The following is a 12,820-nucleotide window of genomic DNA, read 5'->3' as shown; positions in this document are numbered from 1 at the left end:
AATCTCACACACAAGCCTCTGGCATTCAGCCAACTTTGTCTCCCAGCCAAATCTAACCTGTAGGGTAACTGCCCTAGTTGCAGACATCCTCCAGTGAACTTCCTGCGAGTCTTGCTGTTCGTCTTGAGGTAGCAGCAGCTCTCTGCCCTTAGGTTCCCCTAATAAATTCATTCAGTGTCTGTTTCTTTGGAATCTCAACAGGCCTTGTTGTGGGGCAATTTGAGGCAGTCAAATTGAGGCAGACACCTGGGTGTCCTCCTATTCCTTTTTTCAGGGTGAGTCCTGCTGCTGGTTCAGTGGGGTGCAACAAAGCCAAAACTTGACTCCTTGTGTAGCACTGGGAAAGAATGTTAAGACATACTGGAGTATTCACTTCAGCAGCACATATACTAACATTGGAATGATACAGAGGGTATTAGCATGGCCCCTGCACAAGGATGACACACAAATTCGTGAAGTGTTCCATATTTTTAAAAATATAGGGAGCCAATATGGTTCAGTGGTTGAATGCCAACTTCCCACATACAAGGTCCCAAGTTCAATTCCCACCCCAGTACCTAAAAAAAAAAAAATCCAAAAAAGACATACTAGAAAGAAGCAAGCAGAACTCCAACCTGTGAGTATCCAGGTGATTGTTATGTTGTCATAGCAGGTACTCCAGCTTAAAGAAATGAGACAGAAACTGAAGGAGCAGGCTGGTAACTGAGCTGGGACCCCTAGACAGAGGGAACCTGAGCCAACCAATACAATAAGAGAGTTTCGACCAATGGAATCTATTACCTTAATAAATAGCCAGTGGACACCTCCCTTAAACAGCCAGGCAGCACCTCCTAGTTAATATGCCCTATATACATAAAATGCTAATCTAGTCTTAACCAATGCCATCACGTAGAACCAGTGATTGACAAATCAGGGCATCACAATTGGGGGCTCCACCCCCAGGGGCTATGACACAGTGAACCTATATCAAGCACAGCCCCAAAACCCTGGGCATACTTTCCATCTTCGCCCAGGCCAGAGGAACATGCAGCTGCAATGCCAAGCCGAGAGTTGGGCCACAACGCTGAGCCGAGCCGCAATGCTGAGCTGAGCCGAGCACCTCCATCTTTGCCCCAGGGGGTGCTTCCACCGGTACCTCAACCAGGGTTGTGCCTTGGCCCAGGCTTGAGCTGTAACACTGAGGGCACCTCCACAGGTGCCTCAGCCAGGATTGTGCCTCAACCAAGCTTGTGCCTCAGCCAGCCTTGAGCTGCAACACCAGGGGGCATTCCCATCACCACCCCAACCAGGTTTGACCTGCAACACTGAGCTGTAATTAAATAAACGTTTGACTGTACTGAGGTCACGTTTCTTCATTCTAAAGTCCGTCCAAACTAAGGAGTAAAAGTGGCAATAACAGAAACCATGTTCTGTGAAATGGGCTTTAAAGACTCAGGATGAGTTTAGAAGCAAGCAGAGCCTAAATACTAAACCCCAGATGTTAAAACAGCTGCATACATCTCTTCTGAGAACAGATCACATTTCTTGTAGAGAATGAGGCAAGATTTGACTGACAGGTGTGAATTGAAGGACCCTTTTAGGAAAAGAGAATAACAGTGCCTGGGAAACTGGCAGGAAATATCACTGCTACTGTCCTGACCTTCCCCAGTTCTATGTGTGCCACTTAGAACTGAATTTGGTTTTATAGCAAAGGGCTATTGCATTCCTTATAAGAAAAAATCCTTTTAGTATGTGGATCATAAGTTAAATGATTATCAGCCATTTATACACTAGTATGAATTTGCCTACCTATTTTCTTCCTGAGAGCAGGTTTCGATGTGGGTTGGAAGAAATTATTCATTTTATCAATGTCTTAGTGAGAGGCTAAGAACCATGCATTGTGCTATGCACTAGGGATACAAAGATGAGACAGAGCACATATGCTTCATCCCAAAAGAATTTCACAATCTTCCAGATTAAAGATAAGAAAACCACTAAGAGAAAAAAAGATGTGCAAGAAGGAAGCTGGATAGATTATAGACAAATATTTTCTTATATTCCTGTGTTTCCAAATGTGACTCACTTCTCCACAGAAATCACACAGATGATCTTCCCTGCCATCTTACCACAGCCTTTACCCCAACTCATCCCTCACTCTTTCAATAGCATCAGAACTTCTTGGTCCCTGTTTCCAGTCAGGAATAGAGATGCTGGGAAGGTCATTTTGTCCAGTCTCCTTTGACTGCCTGACAAGGAAAACCAGGCCCAGAATGGTAAGACAACTGGGAGAAATCATGAAGGGAGTCTGTGACAGAATTTTATGGGTTCTCCAGCCCTCTGGTCAAAACCGTCCCACTGCATCAGAGCATCTTCTAACAACAGACCAAAAGGGCTATCATAACAGAATCCTCAGGTTGCATTGCATCAGTCATTTCTTCAGTGTCCACTAAATAAAGTTTATACCCTTTGGCCTGGCTTTCAAGACGTTTAACTTTCTTTGGTCTACACAACTGTATTTGCAGATCTCCCATTACTCACTTACTTAAATTACTTGATTCACCATTCCCAGAATATCATCTGTGCTTTCCTATTTCCATTCTATCCTTTCCACTAGACGCCCTACTACTCCCATCTCTATGTAGATAATTCCTACCAATTCTTCAGAGCTGTCTCTTCACAAAGTCATCCCCAATATCAGAAAATATCTCTAGCAATTTTTGTCCTTGTGCCATGCAAATGGCTATCGCATACCACCTTCTAAGATGGCTATTTTTGTCAATAAAAGAAAGTCCCTAATGAAAGACAGGGGCTTTAATGTATATCTGGAATAGCTCCAATACTCCGAGCAAACTAAATTATGGGCTTTGCAAATATCTGATGAATGAATTAATTGGATTGGATTGAATCCATGTCATTGACAGAACGGTGGAGACCAAATCAAATTAATGTTGTTTCTAAGTTTAGCCTGGCTGGGGTGCACTGGTCAGACCAGAAGGAGGCTGCAGAAGAATCAGTTAAGGGACCTGCACAGCTATCATGGAGTGAGAAGATAAAAGTAGTGATCTAAACAGTAGGATTTGGTCTGGAAGAGAAAGAGCATATTGAAAAGTCCATTTCAAGCCAAGACATGGGGCATGTAGGAAAAGAAGGATAAGGGCTCAGCTTTATTTATCAAATATGTATTTATACAAAAGTTGTATTATAAAGCTAGAGGCAGATCCAAAGGAGGGCAAGTGCTTATTGAAAGATTTTGTGACAGGCAAGTTGTAGTTCATATAGGACCAGCTAGCTCTCTACCAATTGTGTGGCTAGAAAAGTTGTTTACAGGAGTTACAGCTTCACTTAGCTACTTTATTCGTCCCCTTTAGGGACACTCTTCCCACATTCCCTGGAGCCACCTGGCTGCTGGAAGCTTTATTCTTTCCCTGTCATGCCTACCACACTTATAACAAAATCTATTCTCAGAAAAAAATTCTAAGAAAATCTTCACATAGAGGTGTACATATTTGATAATGTCTAAATTTAACCTTTCCCAAGAGTGTGTGTATTTTAAAAGCTATCAGAGTCTTTAGCCAAAGGAAAGAGAATATAACATTGGAAATTTAAGACTTTGCTAGATGGGGATATGAAACTAGCACATTAGAACAACAACATGGATGGATCTCAAAAGAGTTATGCTGAGTAAACAAAACCAGACCAAAAAGAGCACATTCTATATAATTCCATTTATATAACATACTAGGAAATACAAACAGAGAGCAGGTTGTATAGGAATGGAATGGTGGGGAACAGAGAGATGATAAAGGAGCAAGAGGAAACTTTTGGGGGTGGTACATATATTCATGATCTTGACTCTGGTGATGGCCTCATGGCTGTTTGCACATGTCAAAATTCATCAAATTATACACTTTAAATATGTGCTATTTATTGAATGTCATTTATAACTTAATAAAGTGGTAAAAATTTAAAGCTTACAATATGTTTTTTAAAAGAGCACTGTACAATTTCCAAAGGCAAGTTAAACTTGCAGGTTATAGGAGTGACAAAGCAAGATTATGTTCTGAAAATACATTGTTCTGAAATTCTTTATCACGTCTGGAAAAAAAAGAGTTTAATCTGTATTTACATGACAAGAGTGAATTCTAGTTCCATTATCTATTAGGCTTTCCATGATTTAGGAAACCTAAAGTAAACCTTGGGTTGAGGCTTGGGATAATTACCTCCATTGCTGGGTTAGCAGGCTTACATTGTTTTCTTCTGAAATTTAAGTCAGTGCATTCCCTAAGGTTTCTTCATTGATTCTCTGCTCTCTCAGAGCTCCTTTGTGCTCAGGACTTTAATTAGGCTAAGGTCAGGGCAACAAATTTCTCTCCACAGCTCCAACTCTGTGTCACAACCTGCTTCCCTGGACATCGCCCATTCAGATGTTCGGGAATCACATTAAATGCAACATATTCCCAAATCAGTTTCTTCTACTGTCTTCCCCAGTCTACTCTGTACCTGCTGCCAGGTCCCTTGTAAGAATGACAAGGGGGTCATTAAGAAGTAGATGAAGATGGGGAACTGTTCAGGACAAAGGCAACCCCTGGGTAAGCTCAGGGTCTAAGGCATACCTCCAAGGCCATATTTCACTTCTGCCACTTAGATAAGAGTCTAGGTACCTTGAAATCTAGTTTCATGAATATCCTACAAATTTCATCCAGGAGATTGGGAAACAGCAGGAACAGGGTAGTTGCCCTGGAAGGTAATAGTATGAGATCACTGAAGTTCTGGCAAATATTGAGTTCTCGACTCTGCTACCAAGAGCTCCAAAGGAAGGTAAAGAGTTTGAGAAGTCTCACTCCCAGCTGTCTCTGTCGATCTGTGTAGGGCTCAGCTAGGGCTCTGTGTGGGTTACTGCGGCCCCATACTCAAGGCCTATCAGGCAGCCCCATTAAAGGGAATCAAGGGATGGCCTCTTTCCCTCCCCATCTGAACAGTTACACCAAGCATGTGGGTCTGGGGTTCTTCAGTCTGGGGACAGAATCCCCACACACACGCTCTAAAAGTCTCATAAAGTAAAATGGGACCTATAAATCTGCAAAGCTCCAGGGACTTTGCCAGTTCATCATCAGGCTCCCAGCAACCTTCCTGGAATTGCTTCCCCATAGCTGGAGTGCTCCAGGCCTTATCAACAAGGAGCCTAGCATCCGCAGGGCAGCAACCCAGACTACAGCCCCTTCCACAGCTTACAGGCCTGCCAGCAGAGCACTCAAGCTTCAAGAAGCACTGTAAGCACCCAGGCCTGGCTGGAGGAGAGAGCGAAGCTTCTTAGGAAAATAAGACTCAGATAAATGGTTTAAATTATGTAACTTATCCTGGTCACATAGCCTCCAAATGGAAAGATTTTTGTTTTTTAAGATACTTAGATTAGGGAAGCAGAGGTGGCTCAAGTGATAGAGCTTCCGCCTACCATATGGGAGGACCTGGGTTTGGTCCCTGGGGCTTCCTGGTAAAAAGAAGAAGAGAAAGCATGTCCACGTGGCAAGCCAGTACCCACACAAGTGCCTGCATGGTAAGCCAGTCCCCACGAGAGTGCCCATGTGGTGAGCCAGTTCCCCACACAAGTGAGACATGCAGCAAGATGATGGCACATCAAAAGAGAAACAAGGGGAGAGTCAAGGTGAAGCACAGCAGAGACTGGGAACTGAGGTGGTGCAAGTGACAGGGAACCTCTCTCCCCATCAGAGATCTCCAGGATCGAATCCTGATGAATCTTAGAGGAGAGAAAATGAGAAGAAAAGACAACACAGACAGCAAAAACAGCAGATGGGAGGAGGGGAAGGGGGGAAAATAAATAAATAAATAAATAAATAAATAGATAGATAGATAAATCTCTCTTTTTTTTTTTAAAGATACTTAGATTATACAAATGTTACATAAAAAATATAGGGGATTCCCATATGCCCCACTCTCCACACTTCCACATTTTCCCACATTAACAACATCCTCATTAGTGAGTTACATTCATTGCAATTGATTAACACATTTTGGAGCATTGCCACTAAGTGTGGATTAAAGTTTACATCGTAGTTTGCAATCTCTCCCACCCAATTCTATAGATTATGCAAGGTATATAATGGCCTGCATCTGTCATTGCAAATGTCATTCAAGACAATTCCAAAGTCCAAAAAATGCCCCAATATTACACCTGTTTTTTCCCTCCCCCTGCCCTCAGAACCTCCAGTAGCTACTGCCTCCACATCAATGATGTAATTTATTCCCGCAAATGGAAAGATTTATTTTTGATACCTTTATCTTGCCAGTGACTCAAGGTGATGATGCTCTAGTTGGTTCTCACTAACAGGATAATTAAACAATAGGGGCATTGGGATTGTCCTGCATGACATTGCAAAGATGGATACAGGCCATTATACATTTTGTAAAACCTATAAAATTGTGCAGCACAAAGTGTAAACTATAATGTAAACTATAGACCATGGTTAGCACAATGCTTCAATAAGTGTTTAGCAGCCCCCTCTCAATTGAGAGGTGGAGTGGACATCGCCATTCCAGGGTCCTCAGGATGAGGAATAAAATATGGATTAGAGTGGACTTACTGGTATTCTACTATAGAATTATTGTGACTCTAGCAATGGAATAAATTATATCATTGATGCAGAGACAGTGGCCACAGGAGTTGCTGAAGCAGGGAGAGGAAAAAGGAATGTGATATGGGGGCATTTTCAGGACTTGGAGTTGTCCTGAATGATGTTGCAGGGACAGATGCAGGACATTATTTATCCTGCAATAACCCACTGAATGGACTGGGAGAGAGTGTAAACCATAAGGTAAACTATAATCCATGCTGTGTAGCAGTGCTCCAAAATGTATTCATCAAGTGCAATGAATGTACCACACTAATGAAAGAATTGTCAATGTGGGAAAATTGGGGGGTGTGGGGAGTGGGGCATATGGGAACCTCCTATATTTTTTAATGTAGCATATTGTGTGATCTATGTATCTTTTAAAAATAAATTAAAAATTGATTTTAAAATATATATAAAATGTGTGTTTACAATTGCAACAAATATACCACACTAATGAAAGATGTTAATAGGGAAAAGTGTGGGAGGGGGAGAGGATGGGTCATATGGGAATCCCCTATATATTTTTAAAGATTTGTTTATTCACACCCCCCCTCATTGTCTGCTCTCTATATCCTTTTGCTGTGCATTCTTCTGCGTCTGCTTGTCTTCTCTTTAGGTGGCACCGGGAACCAATCCTGGGGCCTTCCAGAGTGGTAGAGAGGTGCTCAATCTCTTGCACCACCTCTGCTGCTTCTCTTATTGTCTCTCCATTGTGTCTCTTTTTGTTACCTCATCTTGCAGCACCAGCTCTCCACTCAGGCCAACTTGCTGCATGAGTCAGCACTCCTGTGCAGGCCAGCACTCCACTCAGGCCAGCCTGCCTTCACCACGAGGCCCTGGGAATCGAACCCTGGACCTCCCATATGGTAGACGGGAGCCCAATCGCTTGAGCCACATCCACTTCCCCCCTATATTTTTTATGTAGCATTTATGTAATCTAAAGCATCTTTTAAAATAAAAAAATAAAAATAAAACAATAGAAGCATTTATAAGAACACTGTAAAAGGCAATGAAGGGAAGCTTTTGGGAGAAAGTTGCCCTTCTAAATCTCTTCTCTCTCTCTCTTCTACTTCTAGCCAAATCATATAGCACAGTGAGTTTCTACACAAATGTATATCAAGTACCTTTAAATGTAAAGCAGACTTTAAGAAAAGGTCTGATAGGTCAGGAAAAGGTCCAGTATACACACAAGGATGGAGCCTCAAACCTATTACCAAAGCGTGTAAAATTCTACCATTAGATATCAATTTCTTAGGATAGTAACTTTACACTCTTCCAATAACATCATCTCAAAATTCAAACGTCATTCTTAAAGGTCACATGTGTTTTAGATATTATCAATTCCACAAATATGTGAAAACATTTATTTAATCACTTGTCGGCCCTGAAAGTTAGTTGAAAAGAGACTCAGAAGCCATGAGAGATGGCTATCAGTAGAGGGAGGGAAAGGATGGGAGGCTGGCTCAGGGAAGAGGGACCAAGAAGAAACAGCCTCAGGCTAAATGCAGGCTCAGGTTCAGCCTCTTCTGCCTGAGTCACAGTCCTCGGTCTCCACATCTGTTTTCCTAGCTACATTTTAGCCATATCTAGCTAAAATGCAGATAGAAATTATGATGTTTCTAAGGGTAGCTGTGTGGGTAAAATAATATGCTGTTTATGAAAGTCATTCAAAAATTGTCAGATGTACTACAAATCCAGATAGGAATAGTTGAATGACAGGGTTTGCCAGAGGGCCCTGAGCTCCTGGTTGGTAAAGGTGGGGGGTGTCAGTGAGAAACTTCCTACAGGGCCTTGTTCCTGTGAGACATAGGGAAGCTGCCCTCTGGCCTGGAAACATCAAGATGTCTGATGTTGGGACCCTGTCAGTGGGCCTTACTTTGGAATATATGCTCACCAATTTAACAGAGTTAGACTCATTTATAATTTCCCTATACATAGTTCTTATGCCCCTTTTATTTGAACCCTTAATTAGCACTATACTCATTAAATATATGTCAGAGACTTAAATCTTCAGTCTGTTCATATGCCGGTTGAGCTCTGAATCTCAGCAGAGTTGCAGCCAACGCCTACACTCAAGTTCATTGGACTCACTGAGGACAACTAACAAAAGAATGATGATAGACAACACCCCATCCCAAAAACAGAGTATCTACAACTGCAAGCATGACAGTTCCATCGATCTTCCCTCATGGGATCTAAACCCCCTCTCAACTGGAAGCAGAGTGAGCATCACCATCCCCAAATCCTCAAGATTAAGAAAGAACAAGCATAAGGGGGGATGAAACTATAGGACTAAAGTAGACTTATTATTCTAGTAAAAGAATTGATATAAAGACAGCGGTCAACAGAGGTTCTGAGGGGGAGAGAAAGGGAAAAATAGATATAACATGGGGCATTTTTGGGACATTGAAATTGTCCTGCACAACATTGCAATGACGGATACAGGCCATTATACACTTTGTCAAAACCCATAAAATCGTACAGTGCAAAGTGTAAACCATAATGTACACTATAGACCATGGTTAGTAGCAATACTTCAGTATGTGTTCATCAATGGTAACAAATGTACCACACTAATGAAAGATGTTGTTAATGTGGGAAAGTGGGGGGACAGGTAGGGAATGGGTATATGGGAATCACCTATATTTTGATGTAACATTTATGTAATCTAAAGATTCTTTAAAAATAAATAAATAAGAGGACAACCAGCAAGAAGGCAGTAGAGTAAGGAGCTCCTACAGTCAGTTTGTGCTACAGGGCAGTTAGTAATCACCCAGAGCTGTCTAAAGCACCTGTTTAGGGGCTCCAGGAGACCAGAAGAGCAGCCTGCAACATCCTTGAAGGAATGGAAGGAGGAGACTGCCCATCTGCAGAGAAGAGGCCAGTGCCCATCCTCCACTGACAGCACAAGCCACCCCCAGAATATTCTGTGGCTGGAATTCAAAGCTCCATTTCCCAGAAACAAGGAGGGAAGAGACAGTTGGCCATTGACTTCAGCTAATGATTAGGAAATTCAGCTGTCTGAAGTAGAATCCTAAGAACAGCAAAAGGTTGAACCTGTCCAAGTTAGAAAGAGGACGCCATTTTCACTCTGCCCCCAGCATGAGGGGAAGCTGAGCTGACTGAAAATCACAGTGCTGGTAGGGAGCAGCTTCTTTCACCCAGATAAGCCTGTAGCCCTAGCCTAGGCTTCAGCCCCACCTCTAGCAGGGAGGAAGCTGGCAGGCCCTGCACCAGCCTCTCCAGGAAACTGCAGGTACATTCAGCAGGCAGACTGAATAGTTGTAAGTCTACCAGGGCAGCTGCGGTCATTTTGAACCCACACTGCACAGATTACTGCCCACACCTGCAGCTTCATCCCCGCCACAGAAAGGGGGAAAAGGGGCTTGAAGCTTCATCAGTCTCTCTGGGGCAACAGCAGTATAGACCTGCACAACTTGGATTATTACACATGGCTGTGGCTTTGTCCCTCCCCTGGCAACGGAGAAAGTTGGGAGAAGCTTCATTGGTTGCTGGGGCAATGAGGGCAGCTCATTTAACTCAAAATGGAACAAAAACCTAAATATAAAAGCAAGAACCGGGAAACGGACTTTGGCCCAGTGGTTAGGGCGTCCGTCTACCATATGGGAGGTCCGCGGTTCAAACCCCGGGCCTCCTTGACCCGTGTGGAGCTGGCCATGCGCAGTGCTGATGCGCGCAAGGAGTGCCATGCCACGCAAGGGTGTCCCCCCGCGTGGGGGAGGCCCCACGCGCAAGGAGTGCGCCCGTGAGGAAAGCCGCCAGCGTGAAAAGAAAGAGCAGCCTGCCCAGGAATGGCGCCGCCCACACTTCCCGTGCCGCTGACGACAACAGAAGCGGACAAAGAAACAAGACGCAGCAAATAGACACCAAGAACAGACAACCAGGGGAGGGGGGGGAAATTAAATAAATAAATAAATCTTTTAAAAAAAAAAAAAAGGCAAGAACCAAAAAACTTCTAGAAGAAAATGTAGGACAATATCTTCAAGACCTGGTGGTACATGGTGGATTCTTTTTTTAAAATTATCTTTATATCATTTACATATGAACATACATAAACAATAAGTGTATAGTAAAGTTGTGAACTTATAAAGCAAACATGCATAACATCATACAGAGGTCCCATACATCAACCTTCCACCAACACCTTGCATTGTCATGAGATGTTTGTTACAAATTATGAAAGGATATTATCAAAATCTTACTACTAATTATAGACCTTATCTTACATTTTGATGTATTTTCCCCCAACCCAACCTATTATCATTTTCTAAATTTTTTTTTAAGACAGACGTTGTAAACTTATAAAACAATCATGCACGTTTGCAAAATTCCCAAACAACACTCTTCTATCAACATACCACACTGTGGGAGAACATTTGTTACAGATAAGATAATATCATCTGAATGTTACTATGACCACAGTGTACATGTAGCACTCATTTTCCATACTGCCCCATTATCAACACAGTATATCTTTGGCATAGAATATTATATTATTACTGCTAACCACAATCCATAGGTCACTCCAGTTGTATTTTCCCCATGCTTCTCCACATTCCCACCACCCTGCAATAGTGATGTACATTTGCTCTACCTCACAAAGAACACTCTTGCATCTGAACCATCAACCACAATTCTCATCTACCTCTTGGTTTACTGTGCTATTCTGTTCCTAGATTATTCTCTAGCATTTTGTCAATTGACATTTACATACCTAGGCTATGATTTTCAGCCACATCCCCATAGCTTGCTCACTATGTGTTACCATCCACTCTACACATTTCCACACTTTTACAATAAAGGTAATTAAAACTTTTATAGACCCTAAACATCAGTAGTCCATCTCAGTCCTCCTCTTATCTCCTTTAAGAATGCACTCCCTCCCACCAGGTCTTGAAGATATTTTCCTACAATTTCTTCTAGGAGCTTTATGGTTCTTGCTTTTATTTTTAGGTTTTTGATCCATTTTGAGTTAATTTTTGAATAAGGTATGATATAGGGGCTCTCTTTCCTTCTTGTGGCCATGGATATCCAGTTCTTTCAGCACCATTTGTTGAATGGACTGTTCTGCCTGAGTTGTGTGGGTTTGACAGGCCAGCCAAAAATCAGGTGACCATACATGTGAGGGTCTGTTTCTGAAACATCCATTTGGTTCCATTGGTCTATGTGTCTGTCTTTATGTACCATGCTGTTTTTCCTACTATAGCTAGGTAATATAATTTAAAGTCTAGAGAGGAGAGTTTGCTTTTCCTTTTTAAGATGTTTCTGGATATTCAGGACCTCTTACCCTTCCAAATAAATTTGTAATCATGTTTTCAATTTTTTTTAAATGCTGGTGTACTTTTTTCAGGATTGCATTGAATCTGTATATCAGTTTGAGTAGAATTGACATCTTAATGATATTCAGTCTTCCAATCCATGAGCACGGAATGTTCTTCCAGTTATTTAGGACTTTTTAAATTTCTTTTAACATTGAGTTGCAGTTTTCTGAATACAAGTGCTTTACATCATTGGTTAAGTTTATTCATGACTATTTGAGTTTTATCTGTACTATTTTGTTTCCACCACTCTTTTGACACTTTTAGTTAATTTTATTGATACAATCTTCAATTCTAGACTCTCTTCCAGGCCTCTCTCTCCTGTCTTTTCTTTTCAGGATCCAGCACACCCTTTATTATTTCCTGAAAATCTTGTCTCTTGGTTAGAGATTCACCCAGTTTCTTTTATCTGTGAATATTCTAAGCTCACCCCATTTTTGAAAGACAGTCTCGGGAAACGGACTTTGGCCCAGTGGTTAGGGCGTCCGTCTACCATATGGGAGGTCCGCGGTTCAAACCCCGGGCCTCCTTGACCCGTGTGGAGCTGGCCATGCGCAGTGCTGATGCGCGCGAGGAGTGCCCTGCCATGCAAGGGTGTCCCCCGCGTGGGGGAGCCCCACGCGCAAGGAGTGCGCCCGTGAGGAAAGCCGCCCAGCGTGAAAAGAAAGAGCAGCCTGCCCAGGAATGGCGCCGCCCACACTTCCCGTGCCGCTGACGACAACAGAAGCGGACAAGGAAACAAGATGCAGCAAATGGACACCAAGGACAGACAACCAGGGGAGGGGGGGGAATAGAAAGAAAGAAAGAAAGAAAGAAAGAAAGAAAGAAAGAAAGAAAGAAAGAAAGAAAGAAAGAAAGAAAGAAAGAAAGAAA

The 12,820-nt window shown here is 42.4% G+C and overlaps 1 non-coding gene across 1 annotated transcript; it reads left to right on the top strand.

The window, feature by feature from the left end:
- Positions 1–365: 365 nt before the first annotated feature.
- Positions 366–472, top strand: LOC111765712 (U6 spliceosomal RNA). Its single transcript, XR_002797983.1, has one exon. It is a non-coding gene; the product is annotated as a U6 spliceosomal RNA (small nuclear RNA).
- The last annotated feature ends 12,348 nt before the right edge of the window (positions 473–12,820 follow it).

The sequence above is a fragment of the Dasypus novemcinctus genome, chromosome X (genome assembly GCF_030445035.2).
Source record: "Dasypus novemcinctus isolate mDasNov1 chromosome X, mDasNov1.1.hap2, whole genome shotgun sequence".
Lineage (NCBI taxonomy): Eukaryota > Metazoa > Chordata > Mammalia > Cingulata > Dasypodidae > Dasypus > Dasypus novemcinctus.
Note: the sequence above shows the minus strand (reverse complement) of the source record. Positions and strands in the feature narration are given on the sequence as shown.